Source organism: Amyelois transitella, chromosome 24 (genome assembly GCF_032362555.1).
Source record: "Amyelois transitella isolate CPQ chromosome 24, ilAmyTran1.1, whole genome shotgun sequence".
Lineage (NCBI taxonomy): Eukaryota > Metazoa > Arthropoda > Insecta > Lepidoptera > Pyralidae > Amyelois > Amyelois transitella.
In genome coordinates this window covers 2,019,348-2,046,971 of record NC_083527.1, presented here as the reverse complement: position 1 = coordinate 2,046,971, position 27,624 = coordinate 2,019,348, and the positions used below count along the sequence as shown (strand labels likewise).

The 27,624-nt window shown below is 35.6% G+C and overlaps 1 protein-coding gene across 2 annotated transcripts in view; it reads left to right on the top strand.

The window, feature by feature from the left end:
• The window catches only part of LOC106135826 (dystonin), a 261,721-nt gene that overhangs the window by 9,296 nt on the left and 224,801 nt on the right, over positions 1 to 27,624 (top strand). The gene's annotated exons all lie outside the window — the stretch shown is intronic.

Below are 27,624 nucleotides of genomic sequence, written 5' to 3'. Positions count from 1 at the left end.
ATAATACAACCTGCATCATATGACGAAATATTTTTTTATTCAACCATCTAAATCTCTGCATACTTCTTTCTCAATCTATTCATATATAAACGATGATATGATAAAATCTAAAAAATCTAGAATAAATGTCCTGTCATTGCTGTATGCAAGTGAAAGCATTCATCGATTGCAATTTTATCGATTAAAAAGTAATTACCAAGCTGCCTGATGCTTCATTTCATAAAAGGAACGTGCAATGTCAGGCCGGGACCATGACCGCACATTGGTCAGCTAGTGTTGGCCGCTCGGCCCATGTTCGGCCAATGACCCAAGATTACAACCACTACATTGGTGGATTACGCGCATGCGCTGAGTCACGCGGGAAATCATGGTTCGAATTTAAAAATTGAAATCAAACGTGACTTTGAAACGGAAGGAACCATAAATATAGATTAGCGCTTGATTTTAGCATTTCATGCATTTTTATTGTAAGCTCCAAAAAAGGAGACACGAGTATACATACACTGCTTTATCATTTCGTAGAAATAGTCTTAATCACTAGCTGTGCCCGCGACTCCGTCCGCGTGGAATAGTTATTATGGACATCATTGAACACCTCAAGGGTGAATAATTTTCCCCGTTTTTTCACATTTTCCATTATTTCTTCGCTCCTAATAGTTGCATCGTGATGTAATATAGCCTAAAGCCTTCCTCGATAAATGGTCTATTCAACGCAAAAAGAATTTTTCAATGCGAACCAGTAGTCCCTGAAATTAGAGCGTTCAAACAAACAAACAAACTCTTCGGCTTTATAATATAAGTATAGATAGATAAACAGTTTGTTGTCTTCTGTGATTAAAAGCCTGGAGAGTTCTTGTTTAACGAATAGGAAGGAGACTACATAGTTATAACTAACGCGTTGATCATAGTCATGCTCAGTATGATAATTTGACAAGTTTTCGGTGTTCTGTGTTCCGCAATCACTTCCAAAAATCTGCTTATCTATGTCCTTAAATCAAAGTGAACTTGGAAACACACGTGAAAAACAAAATTGCCGGAATACGAGCTTTTTTTCTTTCAGATGAGTATTTTGATACTAATTTTATAATTCTTGAGAATTTGTTACCGATCATGTACAAAAAATTGTATTATAATGTGAAATTTTAATAAATCGATGTACTTACAGAGTGTACCGATTCCGGAATAAGATTTATGTAAAATTTCAGCCTTCTAAATTTCAATCCATTTTCTTTATAAATATGTGTATGTCTCCTAGTGTTATGAAGATATGGCATATGAGTGGCTAATCATGAAAATTTTTTACTGTTTATATGAACGAGCACAAAATTTAACGTTTGTAATGGTTTTAATCATAGCAGGTAAATTATATTGCGTGATAGAATAGAATATGCACATTTAATGCAAATAAAACACATCTGGCGTCAAGTAGTTTGCATGACGTGACTGGAAAAGAAAGTACTGTTTCATTTGATTTATATGTATGCAAATTTTATTCAATAGGTTTCTTTCGTATGCGTTAGTACTAAGCAGTAAGTGTACACGAAGAGTGTAATTGGAAACATTAGAAGAGGAAGGCCTAGACTTACGTACATTTATCAAATGTGGGACGTCCTGGAGAAAGGTCACGTCAAGAGTACGGGTCAACTATGAATGTGGATGAAGCGAAAAAAGTATACTTTCGACGTTTTACTAAAACGCCACACTATGTATGTATGTCTAAAGGTGAGCTTAAGGGAAGAAGTTCAGACTTGAGTAAGTACTCACCTAATTTAGTCACGGACTTAAGAGAGAATATAATTGAAATGGAATATCGAATCTTCTAAAAGCTATTTTTTATTTGCAGTGTTTAGACTCTGTCTGTTTAAGAAGTATAAGATTCAATCAAAGCGGAACATGTTCACACTAGTATTTTTATGAGCGTTTTTAAACGTAACTTAGTTACCTACATTTTCACTCCGACTTGCATCACGATTAGCCTTGTAGTTAAGTACACAATTATCATAATACAACACGACTGCGCTAACAATAAACTAGACCAACTAGTTTGTTACGCTACTGGAATTTGGTGAATTTATTTTTTTATGGACGTGAGTTATCTTGACGATGTTTTTTTTTAATGCCTCTGAATGTTCTTGCTTTAAACTCGCCTTACAAAATCTTACACACGTACTGTCACTTCTGGTTTCCATAGGGTAGGCAGAGAGTATCGATTTCACTCGCATATATTATCTTCATCAGGTCTTTCATGAATTGTCTAAGAATATTTTGGAGCCGCTCGAGCAGAGTTTCGGGCACAGGTTTAATTTTGCTTGAAATTTTTACATTTTTCAACACATACATCGATACGATACATATATAACAGTAAAAAAAGATTGTACGCGCAATATATGGATTAAACTATTTCATAATCAAGTATAATTAAATACGAAAAAAAATTCGATACGCTCATGAAATACACGCTTAAAAATTGCAGGCGGGTGCTAGTCGGTAATATAATACAAACAAATATTCTTTTATGTTTCGTTAGTAATCTCTATCGGACTTTAATATGAAATTACTTGAATGTCCAATTCAATTATAGTAATAGATACTTAGAAACCTCAATACGCTACGACTGACTGAGCAAGTGTGATGTCACCGGGTGCGGTCCACTTGTCGGCAACCTGTCATTTCGTTAACAAATAGGTGAGGCGACGCACCACAGAGCAAGGAACCCGGGTCTAGTAACCGTATGATCTGTGTGACATTTTGTTTTGAACTGTTCTATTTTCTGTGTTCCTTTTTTTATTTTTATTAATTTATTTAACCTTTTTTGTACAATGGTGTTGATTATTGTAACCACTCTTTAATATTCACGGTTGTCCACGAACACTTAATATATTAATAATCCACACTTTCATTAATAGTCTATCGAAAATATGTTTTGGAGAAAATAGTAGGTACCTAGGCGAAAACAACATGATGTTTCCGTTCTCGACCCTCCAAAATTCCTCGCCGTCTTCCATTCCTTGTAGATGAATCTTTTGTAATTCCCTCAAAAACAAAAGCACTTGCTAAACTTGATTTGCACTAGTAAACAAGTAAGAGGCATAGATAATAATAAAAAACACCGTAAGTTTCTAAGCACTGAGCATTATAAAATTCGTAGAAAACCCTCACTTTATCAAGTTGGCAGCACTTAATCATCATTATACCAACATTTGCTTGTCAATTATTAGCATTGTAAGTGTGAAAAATGCGAGAGAATAAACCTTTAAACTTAAACACAGAAATCTTATGTTTGAATCATAGACGAAAAATAAATTATGTTATGTCTAAGATACGGGTCTTGAAATTTAGCATGTAAGTTACTTTTGTGGCTTAAAAGGACTAAGAAGAGATAGAGAGGATTTCCTGAAATTCCCGCGGGGAAGATTCCGTTCACGTCTAATTTCCTCCCCCTTGAGAGAAAGACGTGATTGTATGTATGTAAGTGGAGCCATAGGCAAAAGCTAGTTGATCATAAAATATGACACCTCATTACAAGTAACAGTAACTAAAATATTGTTGACTCTCCGAGCACGTCCGACGTACAGCTGTGCCCAGCCGGGAACGAACCCGGTGTCGGGTGTCATGGCTTAAGGAGCTCGCCTATTTTGGAAGCGATGACCGATGGCTTCAAGCAATAATATGTACTCGTATGAACCACTGGTTAAATTAATTACAACAGAAACTTAACAATACAAAATTTATATGCACTTGTACAAATACAGTGTAAACTCTCTATAACGAAACTCAAAGGACTGAGCATTTTTCATCGTTATAGAGAGTTATCGTTATATGGAGTGAACAAATAAAACAACCAAATTTACAATAATGTTTAATAAGTCTTAGATAAAATATGCAAAATTATGTACATTATATTGCTATTTACACATGTAGTCCGTTAACTTTGTCTGACGTTTTTTACTATGCCAGTACTTGTTTTGTATTATCTTATGTATCCTATTCATATCTAGATATGTGGTGTCATCTTGATTAAACAAAAAAAATGTTTCTATCAACTTAGCAGCATCTAGTGCTTGTTGAATTGTTGGTGGTGATTCGGCTTCGTCCACTTGATCATCTTTTCCAAATGGTGGCAACAGTAGATTGACTTAGTTTAAAACGTCTTCCAACGTCACTTTTCTTTTCTCCTTTTTCAATCGCACGTATCACACAAACTTTTTCGTCAACACAAATCGCTTTTCTTTTACTGGCCATGTTAACAGTTTCAATGTTGGTTTACGACTGATAATACGATAGGTACCGTGTATGCTTGGTTGAAGACCATCACTTCCAAGAAAACAAAGCGTCATGTTGCACGTGTTCAAGGCAATTAAGAATAACAAAAGCAAGACCGACCGTTTACAACCTCAGATGTTTCGGAGCTTCAAAGTCTTTTGTTACCTGATAAGATAACATAAACAATAATACCGATAATAAATATGTATTTACTGTTAAAATATAAACACATTTCTTCGTAATAGAGAATGGCTGTATCGTTATAAAGAGTGTATCAATGTATGGGTTTTAACGTAAACCAACCAAGTTGTGTACACTTCTACTTTATAGGGAGTTTATCGTTATAAAGAATAACGTTATAAAGAGGTTACACTGTAGTTTTATTTTTCCATAAACACGAAATCGTTCACTCTCTGAATCTCAATAAGTAGATATTTAGTTGAACGAAACCTAGCAGGATTTTCGAAACGATTGGCTATTCCTACGTTTTTTTCTACAAAATTTGGCATAAACGATTACGTAAACGCACATAAACTCACAATCCACCAGTGTGGTGTGGCCCTTATGACGTGTTATTCATTCACCTATAATAATTTTTCAATTCAGACTAGTATCATTCAAAGCGACTGCATAGGTATAACTTTGTATATCGTGGTGTACGTATCTAGAGCGAACTAGTGAAATCCGGGTGCGGTATGGCGGATTTGAATAGCGAATATCCATTTCAAATCGATTCATTTCCAATTCAATGAGACATTTTTTTTATATGAAAACAGAATTAAAAAAGGAAAAATTAGATTATTTTTAAATACCAGATTCACAGATGGGCGAAAAATCAAACAGAAAAATTAACCGACCGTACAAAATTGACATTTTTAGCGGGATTGTGAGTCTATAGATGAGTTCTTTAATAATTTTGTCCTTTGTCCTTACAATAACTCCACAACATCGCTTCCTTGCTTTTATATCTATAAAAAATGTCATTAAACTCTCCTTGAATTCCAAAAAAAATATTCCACCAAGAACATTAATCATAATTCAATAAGAATATTATTACATCTATCAAGTACTAGGATCGCATAAAACAGAAGCAGGTGCCGGTGCTATGTATAATTACGAGGAACTATTAACTAAACCATTTACTGGTTAATTACTAAGATCACCAGGTGTAGTCCATGATTAAATTGGTAATAAAATCAAAGGTTTTGATTGGGTATTAGCATTTAATTCTACGTACGCTTATTCGTAGTTTAAGATGCCTGTAAAATGGAGTTAAATGTACTCTCTTTTTAAAATATAAATGACTTGTGAAAATGTCAATGTGCGAAAGATTCTGCGGTGATCGTTTGCGAAATTAACGAACTAGTGAATGTAAAACACCGGATTTTTTGGTCGTTTGTGTTGATTGTAGTAACTAATGTATAATATCAAGGAAACTCAATGTGCCGTGTGGCTCCCGGCACCAATACAAAAAAGAATAGGACCACTCCATATCTTTCCCATGGATGTCGTAAAAGGCGACTAAGGGATAGGCTTACAAACTTGGGATTCTTTTTTAGGCGATGGGCTAGCAACCTGTCACTAGTTGAATCTCAATTCTATCGTTAAGCCGAATAGCTGAACGTGGCCATTCAGTCTTTTGAAGGCTGTTGGCTCTGTCTACCCCGCAAGGGATATAGACGTGACCATATGTATGTATGTATGTATGTATGTATCAAGGAAACCTCTAAACTTTGATGTCTGTGGTAAATTGACTGTATGGGCTTAAGTTTCCTTTGCCTCGTCACGATTAACACTACCAAAAAAGTCTGTTCAGCGGGAACCATATCATAATACATTTTCTAAAAATTCTGTTTTATCGACTGTCTTTAAAAATAAATAAAATAAAACAGTAATAAAATCTGTTCAATTAAATATTGTACAGTAAATGTAGACGATGAAGAAACAGTAGTAAAGAAAGAATTTGAAACAAAATTAAATGCTTCTTAGTTTCTATAGTGATAAAAATTACTTAAGATTTTACAATTTTTCAGCATGAGCTATCAGCATAGCACCGTGGTAGAGCACTTCAATTTTGAAATTGCAAAGGTACTTGCAATTAAATTTTTTATGTAATATGTCGCACTAAGTATAAACAATAAATTCGAGATATCGAAATATCGAGATAAAGAAAGGAAATCAAAATCTCATAGTACCTACACGCTAAAAATTAGAATTTTTTTTTTATTAATATCTATTAAAACTAGGCAAGATTTAGGCTATGCCGTACGTACATACATATAGTCACGTCTTTATCCCTTACGAGGTAGACAGAGTCAATGATTTTGAAAACTCGGAACACTTGCATGCAGCACCATGATGATCCAGCTAAATTGGACCTAAGAAATGACGCCTTTACTTTTTAGTATCAACTAGTTAGAAATATAATAAGATCACACGATGGCTTTTTTCCCCAAACCAATAAAAACTAATAATAAACCGCCGAGCTTGCTTAAAGAGAGTTATGAATGTGGATGAAGCGAAGGAAGTATGCAGAGATCATTGCAAGTGGAAAACCCCTCCGGGAGAGAGGCGTGATTTTATGTATGTCACATACATACATAAAATCACGCCTCCCTTTCCCGACCTCTTTCTTATACACCTACCTATGTACTGATAAAAAATGTGTCAATAACTTAGTGAAGTTATAAGTAAAACCAAAGTATAAAATTAGACATTCTAGTGTAAATCTGCAACTAGTTTCATGCACCACGCGATATATACCGTGCAAAACGATCGATGTTAAGATAATTTCTTGTTGAACAGTTAACAAAAACAACATTAGCTGATCTCATTGTAGAAAATGAAAGTAATACTGATCCGTGATTACTGATTATATGTAGAGTCGGTGAACTTTATGAGAGTACTACTATTTTACACGGCTCTGCTTGCGTATCAGATTTTTTATAACAAATCCCATGGAACTTTTATCGCTATTTGGTTTCTTCATGACTGAAGCCTTTAGTATGATAACTTTCAATTTGAACTTTATAATTTCTTGTAAAAGGTTTCAAAGACGTTACAAATGATCTTAAAACGGTTCCATTATTTTGTAACAGGCACGGAACTCTTAAATTAAGACATAGGACCACACCATGATTTTATTTCCTAGGACTAGCACTCGGTACTTTAAATTTTTTAGCTATTAATTATTAATTCACAAAAACGTTCAAATTTTTGTAGATTTTTTATTAGTCTGTAAAATAATTTACCAAGCATATAGATGTTTAGAAAGAAAGAGGTGTGATCGTTCAAAAGTTAATTGAAAATGACATTGTGGCGAAATCTATACGCCATAAATCACAAAGGAAAAAAAATAGAATCACGCGACGCTATCAGTCATAAACAGCGAAAAACCTAAATCGCGCAAGCAAAGATTTCACGGATTGGAGCTATATGTATATACTACCTCCGACACAACATCGTTGGAGCCGCGGTTTCCCAGGCATAATACCTAGCCTGGCGGAAGATCTTCCCTTTGGTGAGCGGTTGAGCCGAATCATCGCTCCCGCTACATTGGGAGTACTGTGGCGAAATCTATACGCCACAACGTTTTGGCATAACGCGAGTTGGGCCACATTACGATTAAGGTAGGTTACAGCGAGTTTTGTCCAGAAATAGTACCTACAAAAATGGTTAGCGAAAAAAAAAAAATTATCCTTTGACAAAATTGTTCCATAGTTGTTATGAACTTAAAATGGACCGTGACAAACAGGTGGCTGCATCACCTGTCTCCATATTGTCTCTATGCAGTCATGCATGGTATAGTATGCGTGCTATGTCAGCCAATGAAAGTGGAACGTGATTGAACGTCTCGGCACATTTGATGATAAAAAGTACTGATGGAACATACATACATGCATATAATCATGTCTGTATCCCTGACGGGGTAGACAGAGCCAATATCATCACGCTAATACTGACAGGCCACGTTCAGCTGTATGGCTTAATGATAGAATTGAGATTCAAATAAGAATTCCAAGCCTTTCGTTTAATCGACTTTTACTATCTCAACGGGAAAAGAAGGAGTTGGTAACACACTATGTACCAGACCAGAACGGAATCTTGCAACAGATAAATGGGCTCCTTATGAAAAAAAAATTTGGTCCACTCATCCGCGGGATGAATTCCGAGCGGTCTGAGTGGACTAAACAGTCCGTTAGTTAACTGTAACCCACGTGCGGAGAACTCCGATCAGCTGTTTAAGTCATTTTTTTTTTGTTTCCATGTACATGTCATCTCCAATCAGCGAAACGATTAACATCGTTGACGTTTTTATGATACATCGAAGTCATGGATGTAGGAAGGGGTAGGAGGGGCCAGTGCCCACCCCAGAATCCTGAACTGACTAGAATTTACTTATTTGCTTTAAAATTTGTGGTGTATTTACCTACAAAAGATTTTTAAATGTATCATAGGTTTTTACACGATATTCTATTTATTAATTGTAAAATTAAACATTAGCGTGATTATTGATATAAAGCGGCCGTAGTTAAAATTATATTGACGTCATGAAGTGACACCGTGTATCGTATTTCGGAAATAAATCTATTTCCAAGAATAATTGAACTGATAAGTTTTCGCGATTTGATTTTTATAACAATGTCCCTTGTGTGAACTAAAAGGCTCATGCGCTCCCTTTATAATCTCTCTAGATACGCCCATGATAGAAGCTAAGCTTAGGACAAGTTTTTATACGTTCATACCTTTAATGGATAATTTTATATTGTTTCTTGTTAACTGACAGATATAGAAACTTGTTAGAAATAACAGGATTAGGTGGCGCCTAGACCTTTAAGAATGGCATATCGGATATACATATATCAGCATTAGCATATTTCAGGACAATAATTGTATGGTTTAAGTAACAATAACTGGACCTATGTAATTTTAGTACCCTGTCACTATTTGAATATCAATGCCATCGTTAAGCTATACAGCTGATTGGCTTTGTCTATCCAGCAAGGGATATAGACGTGACTACATATATATAATTTTAGGTATGAAAGCGGAATAAACGCTGTGGAAATGAGAGCGTTAAAGTATAACGGATGTAAAATTGAGTGTCAAGTAAGTATAAGTGATAAGAAAAGAATAGAACTTAAACTTTGCAATGAAAAACTGTACTTTTTATGTATGGACACTTAATACTGTCTTCATTAGGTAGGTACATATCTTAAACATCTCGAGTATTTATCTTATGAATAAAATTTGTAGCGCGCCCAGCTGTGTCACTGACCTAGCCCAATGAGATTAATTGCAAAGAACTGCCAATTACATTAATTTTATGTCTACGAATTCGATTTCAATCACTGACGAAAGTATAAGGGGTCCGTTTTTTCCTACTAGCTAATACTGAAAGGCCAGTAGTAGTATTTTCTTAATAGTGTGGATAAATTCAGCTAAGACAAATCACAAAAAACAATCCCATCTCTCTTGCCACATAAATATTTGAAATTAGATTCTGGTCAAATTTTATTATCAGTATATCTTTCTAAGTTTCCAACACAATGTTTGTTATTTTTCAAGACGCTTTCATTTACATATAAACGAATTCCCGGAAAGGCAGGTAGACTACATCTTTTGCTGTATCCACATAGGGTACTCTTTAACCTCCCTGGTCGACCGTACCCTTAACCACAGTGACGCCAGGACGTCCCTGATTTGATCAAGGTACATCCTCCTTGGCTTTCCCGGTCTTCCTTAATCTTGCAATTTTCATGTATCAATCAGAATAAATCAATTAAATTAAGACTGTACTTAAGTTTGAAATTTAATGTAATTGCTGATTATGTACCTAATTACACAAATGTGCATTCTCTAGCAGAGTACATAATTGTCGGCCATATCTGTGATTGTTTTGTGTGCATGCTAATTAAATGGCGCATACTTGCATCACGTCTTGTTCAAATTAGGGTTGTCAAAACTGTAATCTTCTTCAATTTAGCCTTTGAAGTTTATGATATGTTGAAATTGCATGGTCTTAAATTACGTAATTACTTATAAGTATATTATAAAAAAAAATGTTCCGACATATTCTGCCCATCAGCAACATTGTCACGCTGTATAGTTAAGAAAATCCTTTGGATCAGGTGTGAACTGGAACTCCACTTCTAAACTAAGTGCGGTTACATATTTATTTCATAGAAAAATGTTAGTAATTTATTTCAGTTAAATATTGATATTTATTTATTTATATTTACGTCACACGGAATCGACATGTGAGATAGATAAAGAAACTTGATTTCCTTAACGTTTGAACCCGTCTTTCTGCGAATAAGATTTCTTCTAAAATACACTTGATGTGCGTGTAATACTTCGCTTAATCTTCTTCACGCGTCGTATCGGCAAAGTGAAGAATATTCGGCGGTGACAACCATGGTCATGGTCATAGGCGAGTGGCGCCCGCGTCTCACTGACTGACTGAGAAAGTGGCCGTCACGGTGCACAAGCTTAGCGTTTTTACGCAACCTATTCTGAAGGTGACAAGTTTTAAGCGGTAGCGTTTTAAGTTTTAATTAAACAAGTATAAATATTTCGTTGTCTGATTAAAGACGTATAATTGTCATTAGCCAGACCTGTTTATAATTTTAACAAAGAGCGGGAAGAGATTTAGCCGGCATAAATATTTTCCTTTTTTTCTTAAACGAACCAATATGGCAGGCTACACAGACTCTGGGTTCATTGACATCCTTAAAATTTTAGACTTTGTCCATACTTCTTAGATATTCAAGCCAATATTCGTAATTATGTAAACTGTTATGTGAGGGAGCCATATTTCATTGGCCTTGACTACACTATATTTACACAAAAATTGCTTAGCTATTAACTACAGCTGAACACGACACGATGTGCCACGGGATAGAAACGCTTCAATCTTATGATTGGATCATTACCACCAAACCATGACGTGAAACAATCTATTAATTTTACTTTGAAATTTTATTAGTATCGATGTTACGGATACATTATTGATGTTTTAAGATATACCTACAACTTCGAATGAGGGAAAACTACGTAAAGAAACCTGCACGTTCAGGCAACTGGATGTACTAACTAACTGATGGGTTCCCTTGCAAAGGTTGCGGAGGTCCGATGGGAGTGACCCTGATTCACCCATACAGGATCCATGGTCAAGGTCTAACCCCGGCGCCTCTCCAGAGTGGTGACAACAAATTTTAGCTGGAAGTAAAAATATGCTACGGAAAGTTAATTAATATTATATATGTCTTACGATCTACTACTAGAAAGGATCTATGTGTTCTGTACTTTATTTCATTATACATGTAAATCCGAACATTATAACATTTACTAGCGACCCGCTCCAACTTCGCACGGCTATAATTTATAGATATGAACCTTCTTCAGAAAACCCTTTTTCTTAACAAGATGCAATTTATGCAAATATACATACGAACTAGTTGCACATATATACCACATTTATGTCTTTTTGTGGACTTAAATATAGTATATAAGTATGCAACTAAACTGCGTCATGTTGGGATAAGGATTCCCAAAAGATGATTATTTTTTAGGTAAAATGCATTTATACTGTGTTTGCATACATACTGACTGTATTTAAATTAGTTTGTTGTTATCATGAAAAAAAAGTTACACGAAATAACATCCTAATGTTTTATTTAATTTTGCAATAAAAATTATTAATTCACTCAAGTTCAAGCAAGATATAATTGTAAAATATTTCGCAACTATATTATATGTTAAGTAATTAACCACTTTTTATAATCCTTGGCTGTACAAAAAGCGGTCTCATTAAAAGACCACAAAATCTGGTTAGATCTAAATATAACAGCTCTATTCACCTGCATGACATCACTGTTGACTCAAGCGCCCTTTGATAACGTTATCAACTCTAATCCAAGGTCTAATCTATTAGGAAATAGGACAAAACACATAAAATGTCGTGGTCAACTTGTGTCTTCATATATTATGGTGTAAAGTACCATAAATAAGCTACAAGGTCAATAAAGGTGAATTATAAAACATAAGTATTGCTGTGTCTCAAAATGTAGTAGCCGCCGATTTCTTTAGTTTTTTCGTGAGAATTAAAAAGAAAATTTGCGTGTATGCTTTACAAATTTTGTATCTAAATATGCTATTAATATTTACGTTTTACTTTTTAATTTGAACTATGACCTCACTTTAAGTTTAACGATATTTCTTTTTAAATCAATTTTACGAGTTATGTGGAAATCTCTACGGACTAGAATTACTGAAAGACTCCTAAATAATCTTTCGTAAGAGATTTTGCGACCATACAAATTAAAAATAAAATTAAATAGTATACTATCTGTGCATGCTAAATGTATTTATGGTGCCACTATACATATACTTTGTATCTACTTATAATAAAAATAACAACAACATAAAATGATAGTTAAATACTTATAATTTTATTTGTAGTACACCGAAACATACAACAAACTGGCATAATATTATCATCTTAATTTTTATTTAATTTAGACACAAGACTTATTACTTATTTTATTATTTAAATGAAGGGCACGGTCAGCTGCTTGACTTGATGAAGTACTGGTAATGACAGACTGCTAAAAAATGGATCTCAAGTTTAAAACTCTTTCCCTTTATCTATTTTTATAATCTGCACGGGCAGAGAAGAAGTTGGCATAAATTATGATTTTTTTCTTCGAAAAGAAACCCGCGTGGAAGCTGTAATATTTAGTTTATTTTAATGAATAAAGTAATAAATAAATGATTGGAGCCGTGTGGTTCCTGGTACCAATAAAAAGAAATAGGACCACTCTATCTCGTTCCCATGGATGTCGTAAAAGCTGACTAAGAGATAGGCTTATAAACTTGCGATTCTCCTTTTAGGCGATGGGCTAGCAACCTAACACTATTTGAATCTCATTTCTATCACAAGCCAAAAAGCTGAACGTGGCCTATCTGTCTAGTCTCTAGTCTTCAAGACTGTTTTGTCTACCGCACAAGGGATATAGACTTTATTATATTTATGTATGTATAATCACGTCTATATCCATTCATTTATCACATATATAATTATGAAATAAACGAATCGTTGAAAATCTTCAGACCAGGCGACGGTTAGGCGTCAAAAGAGCCGCCGTAAAGGAATAAAGCCATAACATTCATGGGTTTTGATATCAATAAGTGCAGATAGTCAATAACCGGATCGCCCACACACGTTATCGTAACGATCTTGTATGGTATAAGCTGTAAGACCTTTGGACTATATTATATAATTCAAAATGATTATATATTTGTGTGTAATATTTTTATCTTTTAGGCAATAAGCTAGCAACCTGTCACTATAAACGTGGTCATAGCCTTTTCAAAAGACTATCGGCTCAGTCTGCCCCGTAGGATATAAGGACGTGATAATATGTATGGTAATAACAAACAAAATATATTTTTTTATTTCGGTCGGTTTAGATTGATCAAAATTTCAAAAACGAAAATTTTGTTAACAGTTATCACTGATTTCAACATTTAAAATGAAACATAAATAAATACTGGGCTAGCAACCTGTCACTATTTGAAGCTCAATTCTATCATTAAGCCAAATAGCTGGACGTAGCCATTCAGACTTTTCAAGACTGTTGGCTCTGTCTACCCCGCAAGAGATATAGACGTGACCATATGTATGCATGTACATATATATGCATAAATAAATAACTTAAAAATAAATTGACAATTAAAATCATATTTATATAACGAAAAACGCTTTCAGCGTTGAACTTGCGCCGTCAGGCATCTTAATCGTAACTCAATGATTGAGGTCTTCAACAGTAGATAATTTGCATTACGTATACAAAGGTTTTTGACCTGCGCTTTGGGCCTTATTTGTAGTCAAAGCATTAATGCAGTCTCGCAAGCCTACACTAAATTACTTAAGCTAATACGTAATTTAATGTTACACCTAACTTAATATTTACTATACAGATTTATTTATTTTTAATTTCGAATCAATGTTTTTTTTTTTGCGAAAGTCTAGTGGAATTATTTTATGAATATATGGCAGCACAATCTTGACCACAGCTCTATCCGAGTTAATATTAAAACATTTCGTTACCGTAGGAATAACCAAAATATAGCCTATGTATTTAGTGATCCCACTTATATAAATGCAAATGTTTATGTCTACTATGTTCGTTACTCACACGCGAAACTACTGAAGGGATTTTCATTAAACTTTCCGGGTAGACATTATTCATAATAAGTAAGTAATGTATTTATTGAGATTAAAGGCTGACGAGGTCTCGGGCAACAGCTAATTTAGTAAAAAAAATTTGATTGATTTTTTTTAAAGAATATTTAGATGGTCTTAGTACCGTTTTAGAATTGATACACTTTGCTCGGCCAAGGCCGGGGGGAGCGGGTAATCGCTCCACCACGAGAATGTTGCTTTCCGCCGTCGCTTGTAACTTGTGCTCGCGGTAACCGCTTAATCGAAGCAACTAGGACAATTGGGGTCTTGCGAGTTAAACATTTACATTATGCAGCTGGGGTCATTGCCCTGACGTGGAGATGTCGCAAAACATACGATTCGAATGCTGATTGAATATCGGATACCTTAAAAATCAATTCAAGCAACTCCCGTCTGATAAGTTAACCTGCTTACTGCTTGCAGCAACATCCTGAAGGCCATTGCAAGCGACCCGCAGTCACCGATCATGGGGGCCATTAAAAGAACAAAGTCCGTATTAGTTATTAAGTACAAACATCTCGTGAAACTCGTGTTACGAGATACTAACCCAACGATACTATATTTTATAATAAATACTTATATAGATATACATCCATGACCCAGACCATCAGAGAAAGTTCGTTTCCCATCATACCCTGGCTACCCGGGATTCGAACCCGAGACCTCCGGTGTCACACAAGCGCTGCGCTGCGCCACAGAGGTTTGACATTAATTGACGAACAAATTAGCTTAATTCACTTGTATTTGTGTAACTTATACCTGATTTAAAGTGCGTTCACATTATGGAATTTTATGGCTAGATTAGATTTTATTTATCATAGCACTATTTATTTATTATCTGATAAAAATAAAAGGCTTTTGATGTATGCCGCTAAATAGTTTTGTTTTTAATAGTTTCGTTGATATATTTTATGTTTATTGATATGACTTATATGTATCGTGTCGAAAGAAAAAAAAGACTAATCTGGAAATGACTAATATTGAAATTTTTTAAAATAAAGTTTGGTTAATAGCAGGGAAGCAAATCTGTTATTTAATTTTTGTTTTTAATCTAATTCCTTTAAATTACCTAATGTAAAAACATATTTTTACCGTAAAAAAATCGGTTTGTAATAATATATTTTTTTAAATACTTATGCAGGAAGTATCAAAATTGTTAACCTTTATCATAGCCTAAAGAAATTTCGGGATAAAAAGTACTTATTATAAGTATAATTCCAGTGTATTCTATCCGTGTGCTAATTTCATCAAAATCCATCCAGTCCATCCCATCTTTACAAACTTTGGCATTTATAATATTAATAAAATGTTCGTTAACTACTTACATAAAGAGATGACGAAGACAAATGACGATAAAAAAAAATAACATCTCAATGATTTCTCAATTAAACCGCATTTGTTGACAATCATTCAATCTCGTTTGACGGATGACGTCATGAGGATTATGCAGAGGTCAAGAGTGACGGAGACCTTGTATGTTGTGTTTACGACCTTGCTTAATATGTTAATGGGCTTTAAATATAATGTTGACAGAATGATCTCCAGTTCTAGTGCCTCTAACGGTAAGGAAAACTTCGTGAAGAAACCTGTACTTAAAGGCAACTGGATGTGTAAACATGATCCAATATGGGTTAGTTTTATAGTCAGAACCCCGAGCGCCTGTCCTGAGAGGTGAGACGCAACGCAACTATGATTTATGCTAAGTCATGATATAGAAGAGAATCTCCAATTTCTATGTGGTCCCTGGGTCCCGAACTAAACCTCCTAAATATGACCTATACTCCAAGCCTACACTTATGATTTTCAATAAGAGAGGAATGACGAGTAAAGATTACTTCAAATTAAAAGAGAGAAAGCTAAGCAGGAAGACAGAGAGAAAGTGAGAGTGAGTGTGATTTCTTTATACTTCCGTCTTCCACGGATCTTTGCATTTCATTTTACAAAGTGTTAGAGACTGTGGGTGTGATGTACTTATAACTTATTTTCAAAACTACTACTACGATAGCAAACTTGAACTGCTTATTTAAAAAAAAAAACTTTTATTTTTTTATTAACATCCCATAGGCACCAATGAAAGATTAATGGTTTTTCTCATGAACCACAGACTATAAATCATATATTTCAATAGCCAGCACTTAGCTACCGGGCACGCTGTAAATAAAAAAAAACGTTTAGAAACAGCCACCATCAAATTATCACAGTTTTTTTTTGGTTATAAAATTTTATCTTGAACGGGCATCGTTAAATTTGGAATGCAAGTAACAAGTTGTTAAAAAAATGAAAACTTGAATATGAAATTAAAATGTGATGTGAAAGATATATAGGAATAGAAAAAGGAATGCTAAGTTGCTCTGTCTACCCCGCAAGCGATATTGATTAAATGTATGACTGTGTATGTAATGCTTACATGGTTATGTGGAAAGGATGAATGAAAGCAGGTTTACTAACCAAATATACTTACAAGGAGAGTGTGAAATGGGAACATTTGAGTGGATGACTTTCCACTCCAATGACGCTTCATCAAATCGGGAACGGCCTCATAAAACATACATAACTACATACTTATTCTGCATTTTTATCTTTGTTCTATTAAACTACATACAATTATCACTTTTTATTAATTTAATGACGCTATAGTGGGATGCAGTCTATGATAAACTTTGAACTTTGTAATTATGTCTATATTTATACTCAACGTGATAAAAATATTTATGAATAACTTGTTGCAAAGTCGTTTATCGGATTAAGTATTTATTGTTTTTACATACATATAATTCCGTTTTCATACTTTACGAGGTAAATAGAGCCAACAGTCTTGGAAAGACTGAAAGGCTCCGTTCAGCTGTATGGTTCAAATAGTAACAGGTTGCTGGCCCATCCCCTACGAGAAGAATCCCAAAAGATCCCAAGTATATATAACCTTTAGCCTTTCCTTTCATTGAGTTTTACAATTTGTACTGGAAAAGCAGCATTGGCACTTCGCAATCAGACTACCATAAAATCTGTATGTATATATATATACGAGTATCGAGTACGAGTGTCGACGAGTAAAAAATCGTCGTGTTGAATTAAATGGCCTATCATTTGGCCCTCTTTTTTTCAATCGTTTTAAAATGGTTCTTTCTTCTCTTACAATGAATGAAACTTCTCCGTTTGTAATTTTTTCCATACAAATTATTTTCTCCATTCTTCTCCAGTACCACATCTCAAATGCTACTATCCTTTTCCTTTTCTTCTATGTCATTGGTCCACGATTCGCATCCGTATAAGGCAATGCTCATATTGTATGTATTAATTAGTTGTTTTTTTAATAATCTACTTATATGACAGCACTTGAAGGTCTCTGTCATACCCAATGGTAGACTGGTAGATAATGCTTCTTGCATTAAGTCCGCCAATTGTGTTATATATTTATACTAGTGACCCGCCCCGGCTTCGCACGGGTGCAAAATTATAAATGTTATTATACATAAAAACCTTCCTCTTGAATCACTCTACCTGTTACAAAAAACCGCATCAAAATCCGTTGCGTAATTTTAAAGATTTAAGCATACAGACAAACAGACTAAAATAGCGACTTTGTTTTATACTATGTAGTGATTTTGTACAATAAAGTTTAAATAAATAAAGCAGTAGTACATACGCTTGCAATACTTGTAAGGTCACACTATATGTATATATAATCTATGTCTTATAGTCAACTACTATAGGAAACTGTTACCTTGACTTGACTCCGTAGTTAAATTGATAGCATCCTCACTATTTCCTAAATTTACGAATCTACGTTATACTTTTAGATACGCCAATTGGCAGTTTAAAACCAGAATAACAGGTGTGGTGTCCGGTTTATTAGAAATATCGCCTGCCTTAAACTTCTCTTATTAGAAAAATAAAAAAACAAACAACGTGATAAATATTATACATAATTTTATAACTAGTAACATCATACAATTTGTAAATGACTTTTAAGTTTTTAATAAATATTGTTACACTTTTGCTGTAGTCGTTATCTTCCTAAAAGCTAAATAAATATACCACACCTCTTTTAGAAGGGGTAGGAAGAGACTACATCTTTCCACCTACCACCATCTCTGCATATTTCTTTCATTTCACCCCTATTCATAACTTTCGTCATTCAAGCGCGTCGGTTTAGGGTACTTCTGACCTGACTTGACCTGACCTTACGCCAGGATGTCCCCGATTTATTCAAAATGTGTATAAGACAAAAGAAGTTTAACTTTAGGAACGTGCGAATAAACTTGATAGAAGATTTGTTTTTTTTTTAGGTTTTTTACTCAATCTAATCTAATTTTGATAAACATAGCCTTTCATACCGAAAAAAGTAGTGTTCCCGTGGAATTTTACGAGACTGAAGCCGCAGGATTAGTTAGTAGGTTCTAGCTGTACCCCAGGGATTAAGGTATCCTATATGTCCAGGTTATATTCTATCGTGTTCTTAATTTCATCAAAATTCGTCGTTTCAAAAAAAGGGTAAAAAACACACCACACATCCACACATGCTTTTAATAGAAAACGTTATTTGTCACATTTGGATTTACATTGTATTGCAAAAGTTGTTTATCTTGGCTACCAAAAATATCATCTAATAAATGTTAAAGCCTATTCAAAGTTTATAATATTTTTCTCTTCAACACTTACAAACTTTCTCATCACTAGATTAATAAAATCCCCCTATTTTCCCTGGCTGTATGTATGCGCTATTCACGGCAAGTTGTGGACGGATTTTGTTCCTGTTTCAAATGTTGGAAAGTGGGTTTCCTGAGGTGGGGGTATATCTTTAAATGCTACCCGTGCGATTCCATGATATACGATAAAATATACAAATGATATCATTCATGTAAGTAAAAAGAATTGAAATCACACACAGACGCTAATCGTTTAGAGCGTGCGAATGTTGATTTCCTGTACTTAATATAGTTTGTGTGAACGTAATAATTATTTGGGAAGGCGTTAATTTGTATAGCGTGAGGACTATTTAATGATAAGTAGCAGCGAGTTTACTGGTTATAAACTTTGGCGTTGACTAAGTAAATGTATTATACTTAGTCAACGCCAAAGCAATACAAACGCCTCTTCAATCAAAATAAGAACATACACAATAAGGTACCCTGACCGGCGCTGCAAAAACAACTTATGAATGTAGATGAAGCGAAGGAATTATGCAGAGGTGGTGGCAAGTGGAAGGATGTGGTCTCCGCCTACCCCTATGGGAAAGAGGCATGATTTTAAGATGTATAAATTCTAACATTTTTAGTTTTGTCTAATTTGATGATGACTGTACTCAGTCAGATCAGTGAATAAAACCTAACCAGTTTCTTTTGTATTTCGTTGATTCTTTGAAAATCAATTCAACTTCATTCAAAAAACGCAATGTTGGCACTATAGGTACCATTTCTGATAAACAATTGATGAATGAATGCTTCAATCAATGAAACACCGATGTTACTTAATATATGACACGTTATTGTTTTATTTTAACCACATAAGAGGAAGATCTGATTTACAATATACACACATGTGTACATTCCTTTGACCGTACTTGGGACAAATTGGAGATAAAATAAGGGTCCCTCGGCTCGTAGTCGCACGCGCGACGCTGTTTTTATCGCGCGGACGCTACAAGAGATGAACTTAAAGCATAATACAACATTCAAAAATGAGAGAGAGAGAGAGTAAGATCCGTTTTCAAAGTATAAAACCGGTTAAGTAAACCGTTGATTTAAGGAATTGTTGTAACTTTATAATGGAAATTCCCATTCCCGGTGCCTTGGGCTAAATGTAGTAATAAATAAATAATGTACAAAAATATATACTTGTTTTCATGCCAGTATGTTAGCGAAAAATATAAAAAATCTATCAACGAAAAGGGTTATAAGCTTAGATTTATTTCTTCCGAAACTAATTTACCTACATCGTCAGCTAATAAATGCACTTAGAGTCCTTTTCGAGTCTTGTGCCTATTGGTTCTGTCTAACCCGCGACGAATAAAGACGTGACATGTGTGATTTGCAAACAATTAAATTAAATTATAAATTGTTTTTATCGCACATCAACACGAGATCGCGTGAGATTTTTAACCAACGCGACCGTGAAATAGAGTTATGTAATTCAATTTCGATGCTTGATTTAATTCTATTAAAATTCGTAGTCATCAGTTTACGTCATTTTTATTTACAGTTTTGCTAGGTACATTTTTTAAAATAATTCTATATACATACATACAATCACGTCTATATCCCTGCGGGGTAGACGGAGCCAACAGTATGAAAAGACTGAAAGGCCACGTTCAACTGTTTGGTTAGTTTGGCTAAATGATAGAATTGAGATTTAAATATTGACAGGTTGCTAGCCCATCGCTTAAAAAAAGAATCCCAAGTTTATAATAAGCCTCTCCCTTAGTCGCTTTATACGACATACATGGGAACATGGAGTGGTTTCCTTCCTGGCATTACCCTCGGTTACATACTCGCCTTTCTTGAGTGGAGCCCAACCCGCCCCCTGTATATTATGTGATAATAATTTAATACATCGTGCCGTGTGGTTCCCGGCACCAATAGAAAAAAGAATAGGACTACTCCATCTCGGGACGCAACCGGGAATATTGCTTGTAGAATCGTACGAAGTGACTTAATTCTTTCTTCTATTATTTTGCTTCTTCTCCAACTGATTAAATTCACTTTCCAATGGCAGGGCAACATAAATGAAAAAAACTCTACAGAATCGTAAGACCATTACCCTTATAAAGTGAGGTTAAGCACAAATTCCTCAGCCTGTGAACGTTTGAGAGTTGGACAATGAGAAAATTACTACGGTGTGTGTGGCCATGAAAACAGCGTTCATAATTCGATCACAATCATCAAATAGATAAGACTCTTTATTGCACCATAAGAAAAAGAAAAACAGAAAAAAAAACTTAGTTAATGAGGTAAGAAAGTGGACTTATCGCTAAAGCAATCTCTTCTAACCTTAGGGTAAATACCACATCATTATTTAATTTCTTCATACATACATATGGTCACGTCTATATCCCTTGTGGGGTAGACAGACCAACAGTCCTGAAAAGACTGAATGACCACGTTCAGCTATTTGGCTTAATAATAGAATTGAGATTCAAATAGTGGTTGCTAACCCATCGCCTAAAAAGAATCCCAAGTTTGTAAGCCTATCCCTTAGTCGCCTTTTACGACATCCATGGGAAAGAGATGAAATGGTGCTATTCTTTTTTGTATTGGTGCCGGGAACCACACGGCAATATTTAATTTCTTCATCATTATTTAAGCGTGTCTTCCTTCTTCCTTCTGGCTTTAATCCCTACTCACCACTCTGGACAGGAGCCCGGGGCATGCTTTGACCATGGATCCTGGTTTGGATGAGTCAGGTTTTGACACGAAGCAACTCCCGTCTGACCTCCGCAGGTTTGCTGGGGAACCCCACCCGTATTGGATCGATCATGGTTACACATTCAGTTGCCTGAATGTGCAGGTTTCCTCACGATGTTTTCCCTCACCGTAAGAGCGTCGGTTAGTATTCAAACTAATGTAAATAACTTCGAAAATAGTCATTAGCACATGGCCGAGGTGGGATTCGTACCTGTGCCTTTTTACGCCACACGCATTATTTAAGCGTGTTTCGTGTGATAATACTGGTCAAAAGTGCCTTTTACTGACGTGCTTGCATAAAGAGTTATGAATGTCAATGAAGGGATGGAAGTATGGAGGGAACGGCGAGGGGTTGTATATACATATATGTAGTTTCAGTTAGTCCTCCCGGGTAAGAGGCCTGATTATATTGCATGTGTAATATTTTCTTTCAGAGAAGATACTGTTATCTAAAAAGACTGTGTGGTTCAAAAATAATGTTATCACTTATACATTTTTGTAGGTCTTCATACAGTAACCCAGTTTTTCAGCCAAAAGATGCCTTGATGTTGTTCTAGCCAAAAAAATAATAATAATTTGAGTTCAAGGTTTATGTGTTCCATTTACTTGGCAAGCATGACTTTACTTATTAACTGTCTTTTGGCTAAGAAGAATCGACAAAATTTTTATTTTACTGGCCCCACACATACGTGACTCGATTTTTTATTGTCATGTTTTGGCGGGCTTTTCACACGGGCGCGCTCAGGTGGAATACAAATAAAATTCTTTGCCTTTATTGGGTCACGGATACTGGTGTTTTGGCATTTTTTCAAATATGCCTGTTGAATGTTTTTGGGTGATTTTGTATGAAGTGTTGAAGTGAAGAGCGATGCAATCAACGGGTGATATGCTATGATGAGGGCTTCTAAGACATTGGATTATATATTATAGTACTTGCAATACGTGAAAATGAACATTTCCTTAGTCGCTACGGTTAAGCGAACCACATGGAAGATACCCGTGTATGTTTTAATACGTATGTTCATCAGCTCCCGTAGTATGCGCGGAACCGATTTTATCGAAAATTAATCGCCGTTCCGTTTTACGTCACAATAAAAAGCGATAGTATAGATAGCAATAGTTTTTCACGAGATGAAAACGGCGTCGCAAGTGCGCAACTACGAGGGCTTATTGAGTAATAGGTAGGTCTAAAAGGGGAATCCCATGTTTAGACGTATAATCTGAATTTTTCAATTTCATAAGAGTACTTTATTTATGGGTTATTCACGTGTACATAAAGGATATAATGGTTATCAAATTGATAGGATTAAAATGTAAACATTTTTCGGATTCTTAGATAAGACAATGTTATGTTCGGAAATCAGAATATGAATTTAAACTGCTACATGTCTTAGTTTTAATTACGAAACATATTTAAAAAAAAAAATAACATACTTAAAAAAAAATTTTTTTTTCCTCATCAATATAACTACTTACATAATATTGTCACCTATTGACTATATTCCAAGAAATTAGTTCACATTTTAAAATTTTTATCAATGGAATTTAAATTACTATAATATGTAAATTACTTCTGACATTTAAAAATTAATAAATGAGTCTATGTATATCGATACGTTTTATCTCTGAGTAATAAATAATTCTTATATTTTATAACTTCAAAAGACAATGGCAAAATGTAGACACATTATTTCTAATATTATATTTACTAGGTTGTCGAGAGTATTGAATTTCCAAGCTGATTTAATTTCAAAATAGGTATGATATCATTATTTACCATGTTCAAAATAGGTTATCAATTTGACCGTATTTTTTTCATCTATGATTGCTTTTAAATCGATTTTTAGTTGGTATTTTCGTGGAATCGGATTCGATCGAATGTTGATAATATATACATACTATATACATACATACATACATACATAAAATCACGCCTCTTTCCCGGAGGGGTAGGCAGAGACTACCTCTTTCCACTTGCCACGATCTCTGCATACTTCTTTCGCTTCGTCCACATTCATAACTCTCTTCATACAAGCTCGGCGGTTTCGGGTACTTTTGACCTGACCCTTTACCAGGACGTCCTTAATTTGATCAAGATACGTTCGTCTAGGTCTTCCCACTCCGACCTTTCCCTCCACACTCTCCTTGTATATCTGCTTAGTCAACCTGCTTTCATTCATCCTCTCCACATGACCGAACCATCTTAACATACCCTTTTCTATTCCTGTAACTACATCTTCTTTCACATCACAACATTCCCTTATCACGCTGTTCCTTATCCTGTCACTCAATTTCACACCCATCATACTCCTTAACGCTCTCATTTCCACTGCATTTATTCTGCTTTCATGCTTCTTTTGCCATACCCAACTTTCACTCCCATACATTAATGTCGGGACCAACACGCCCCTGTGCACAGCCAGTCGAGCCTTTTTGGATAGTTTCTGACTGCTCATAAAGGCATGCAAAGCTCCATTCACCATGTTCCCCGCGTTCACTCTCCTTTCAATATCACTATCATACTTGCCATCTGATGTAAACTTTGATCCTAGATATACAAACTCTTTCACTTGCTCCACTTTTTCTCCTCCAATCAAAATATTACATGCTGTCATTTCTTTCTCCATTTCAAAAACCAGTGTTTTAGTTTTACTTACGTTCACTTTCATTCCTTTCTCTTTTAAAGCTTCATGCATACAGTTTACCATCTCCTGTAACTCCTCCGCTGATGACGCCAGTATAACCTGATCGTCGGCATAGAGCAGACATTTGACGAGTAACTCATTCATCCTTAATCCACTTTTAGACTCTTTCAAATCTGTCAAACAGCTATCCATAAATAGGTTGAACAGCCCCGGTGACGCAACACATCCTTGCCTAACGCCTTTCTCAATCTTAAACCACTCAGTGTGCGCTCCGTTTATCCTGACACAAGCACTCGAATCCTCATATAAGGATTTCAGTGCTCGTATTAAGAGACTGCTCACCCCATGCATAGAAAGTGCTGACCACAATTCATTCCTCTCAACTCTGTCATAGGCCTTTTCCAGATCTACGAATGTGCAATAGACTTTTTGACTCTTGGCCAAAAACTTTTCGGCTATGCACCGCAAGGAAAAGACCTGATCAGTACATCCCATTCCCTTTCGAAATCCCGCTTGAGCATCCCATATTTTGTCATCAGTTTCATTCCTGACTCTATTAATCAATACCTTAGCATACAATTTGCCGACGACGCTCAGCAGGCTTATACCACGATAATTTTTGCAGTCCAGCTGTGACCCTTTTCCTTTGTAAAGTGGCACGATAACAGCCTTACACCAATCTTTTGGTACTCGGCCGCTTCTCCAACACAAATTGAAAAGGCAGTACAACTGACTAGCTACTACGCCTTTTCCTGCTTTAAGCATCTCGACCGACACTCTATCACACCCAGCAGCCTTTCCCGCTTTCATACTCTTAAGTGCTTCCACAATTTCGAACATTTCAATTTCGCCTTCCATCTCATTCTCTTTTTCTTCGCTATAGCAGAAATCTTTCTTATTTCCTTCCTTTTTTTCAAATAAACTTTCAAAATAGTCCTTCCATATCTTTAGTACACATTCTTCTCCTTTCACAACGCTACCATCCTGGCATCTGATCCTAGTCAGCTCTCTGGTTATAGTATTTCCTCGGGCTGACCTTACGGATTTCCAGAATACTTTCAGATTTGACTGAAAGTCTTCTGATAGCCTTTTATCAAAATCCTCTTTATACTCTTCTTTCTTTCTAATCACAGCTTTCTTAACCAAATCTTTCATTTTCTTATATTCCTTACGTGCTTCATTCACATCTTCATCTATAACCTCTTGCATTCTTAAGTTAGCTTTTGCTGCTAACAAATCCAGCCATGCTTTCTTCTTTAATCGCACAAGTTCTTGCACATCTTTACTCATCCACGCATTTTTGTGATTTTTTCCTTTCCTTCTTCTACTTACACCACACACTTCAACAGCTACTTTCACAATTCTTTCTTTAAATTCCTTCCATCCATCTTCAATATCGCTCATTTCCTCTAAATCTTCAAATTCATCCTTCAGTCTATTAATATACTTCTTACCTACATCCATATCTTGCAAATTTTCTACTTTTACTCTTTCCAAAGCGCTGGTTTGCTCCCTTACCCTGTGCCGCCAGCGATTGAAGATACCCCTTATCCGGGATATCACCAGTAAATGGTCCGAGTCAATGCCAGCACCGCGATATGCACGGGTATCCAGCACTTTGTTCTTCAATCTTTCATCTACAATCACAAAGTCTATCATACTTTTTAAAATACCTTCCACTCTTGTGTAGGTGTGGATCTCTTTATGTTGAAACATTGAGTTCGACACAAAAAGATCCCACTCTAGACAAATTTCTAATACACTTCTTCCATTATCATTCACCTTTTCGTCACCAAACGCACCAAGCACCTTTTCATATCCATCACGCTTTACACCCACCCATCCATTAAAATCACCTAACATAATAATCTTCTCATTTGGCTTGGTAACTTTCAATACTTCTCTTACACTATTCCAGAACTCCTCGTTTTCGCTTTTTGCTGATGTTGTACCCCTCGAACCCACATCCCAAGGTGCATAAACACCTAGAACGAAGATCCGAGTGATTCCAACTTTCAGCCTAATCCATAGAAGACGAGGGCTGACACACTCATACTCATTCACGCACTCAGCCATTCGTGCAGAAAGAATTAGACCGACCCCTTGACAGCCTCGGCTGGTACTGGAAATTCCAGACCAATACGCCGTGTAAGGGCCGTGCTGCGTCGCGTCGCATCCTTTCCGCTTCGTTTCATTCACGCACAACACATCCAAACGTCTTTCATCCATCATCTGGCATACTTCCTCAATCTTATCCTTCATTCCTCCTCTTACATTCATCGTCGCAAAGCGGCTTTCAGCAGACCGCATACCGCTCCCGCCGGGAACGAGACGTGATGGGGTGCGGACACCATCGCCGCCATTTATATTCTTTTTAAGGTTCATAATGCGATTCCCACGAGACGCTAGGGAAAAATTTTGTCCGCCCCAGCAGAGCCCCGCATGCCAGGGTAAGGCTAGCCATTACCTGGGGGTCGCCCAACCCCATGGCGGAAGTGGCACGCTCGAGACTAGGCTCGCCCCTAGCCATGCATCCATCGGCGCGGCAGACCTTAGATTGGCAGGGATTTACATTAAAGAGGAATCCCAAGTCTATCCCTTAGTCGGCTCTTACGACATCCGTGGGAAAGAGATGGAGTGGTCCTATTCTTTTGTAATGGTGCCGGGAACCACACGGCGTCACACACACACACACACACACACACATACTATATAATACATAAATAAAGAAAAAATTAAATACCTGTAATAAAAAAAATAAATAAAGATTTTATATTCACATAGCCCACGGCCTACAAGAAGAACTAGTCAAATTAACCAAGATTATTAACCATTCCCTTTGTTTTTTATTTACTATTTTATAACCTAATTTAATGCCAACAATTTATGGCAAAATGGTTTACTATCCCGCCATCAGATATGTCTTCAAATTATGTATTAGTTTTAGGAGTTTTTCAGCAACATGCCTCGTAAATAAGAGAAAATGAATTATCCATAATATGTTACGTAAAAATTTGATTTTATTAAATTTTACCTATATATGAAACATAAGTTTTGTTAATTGTAA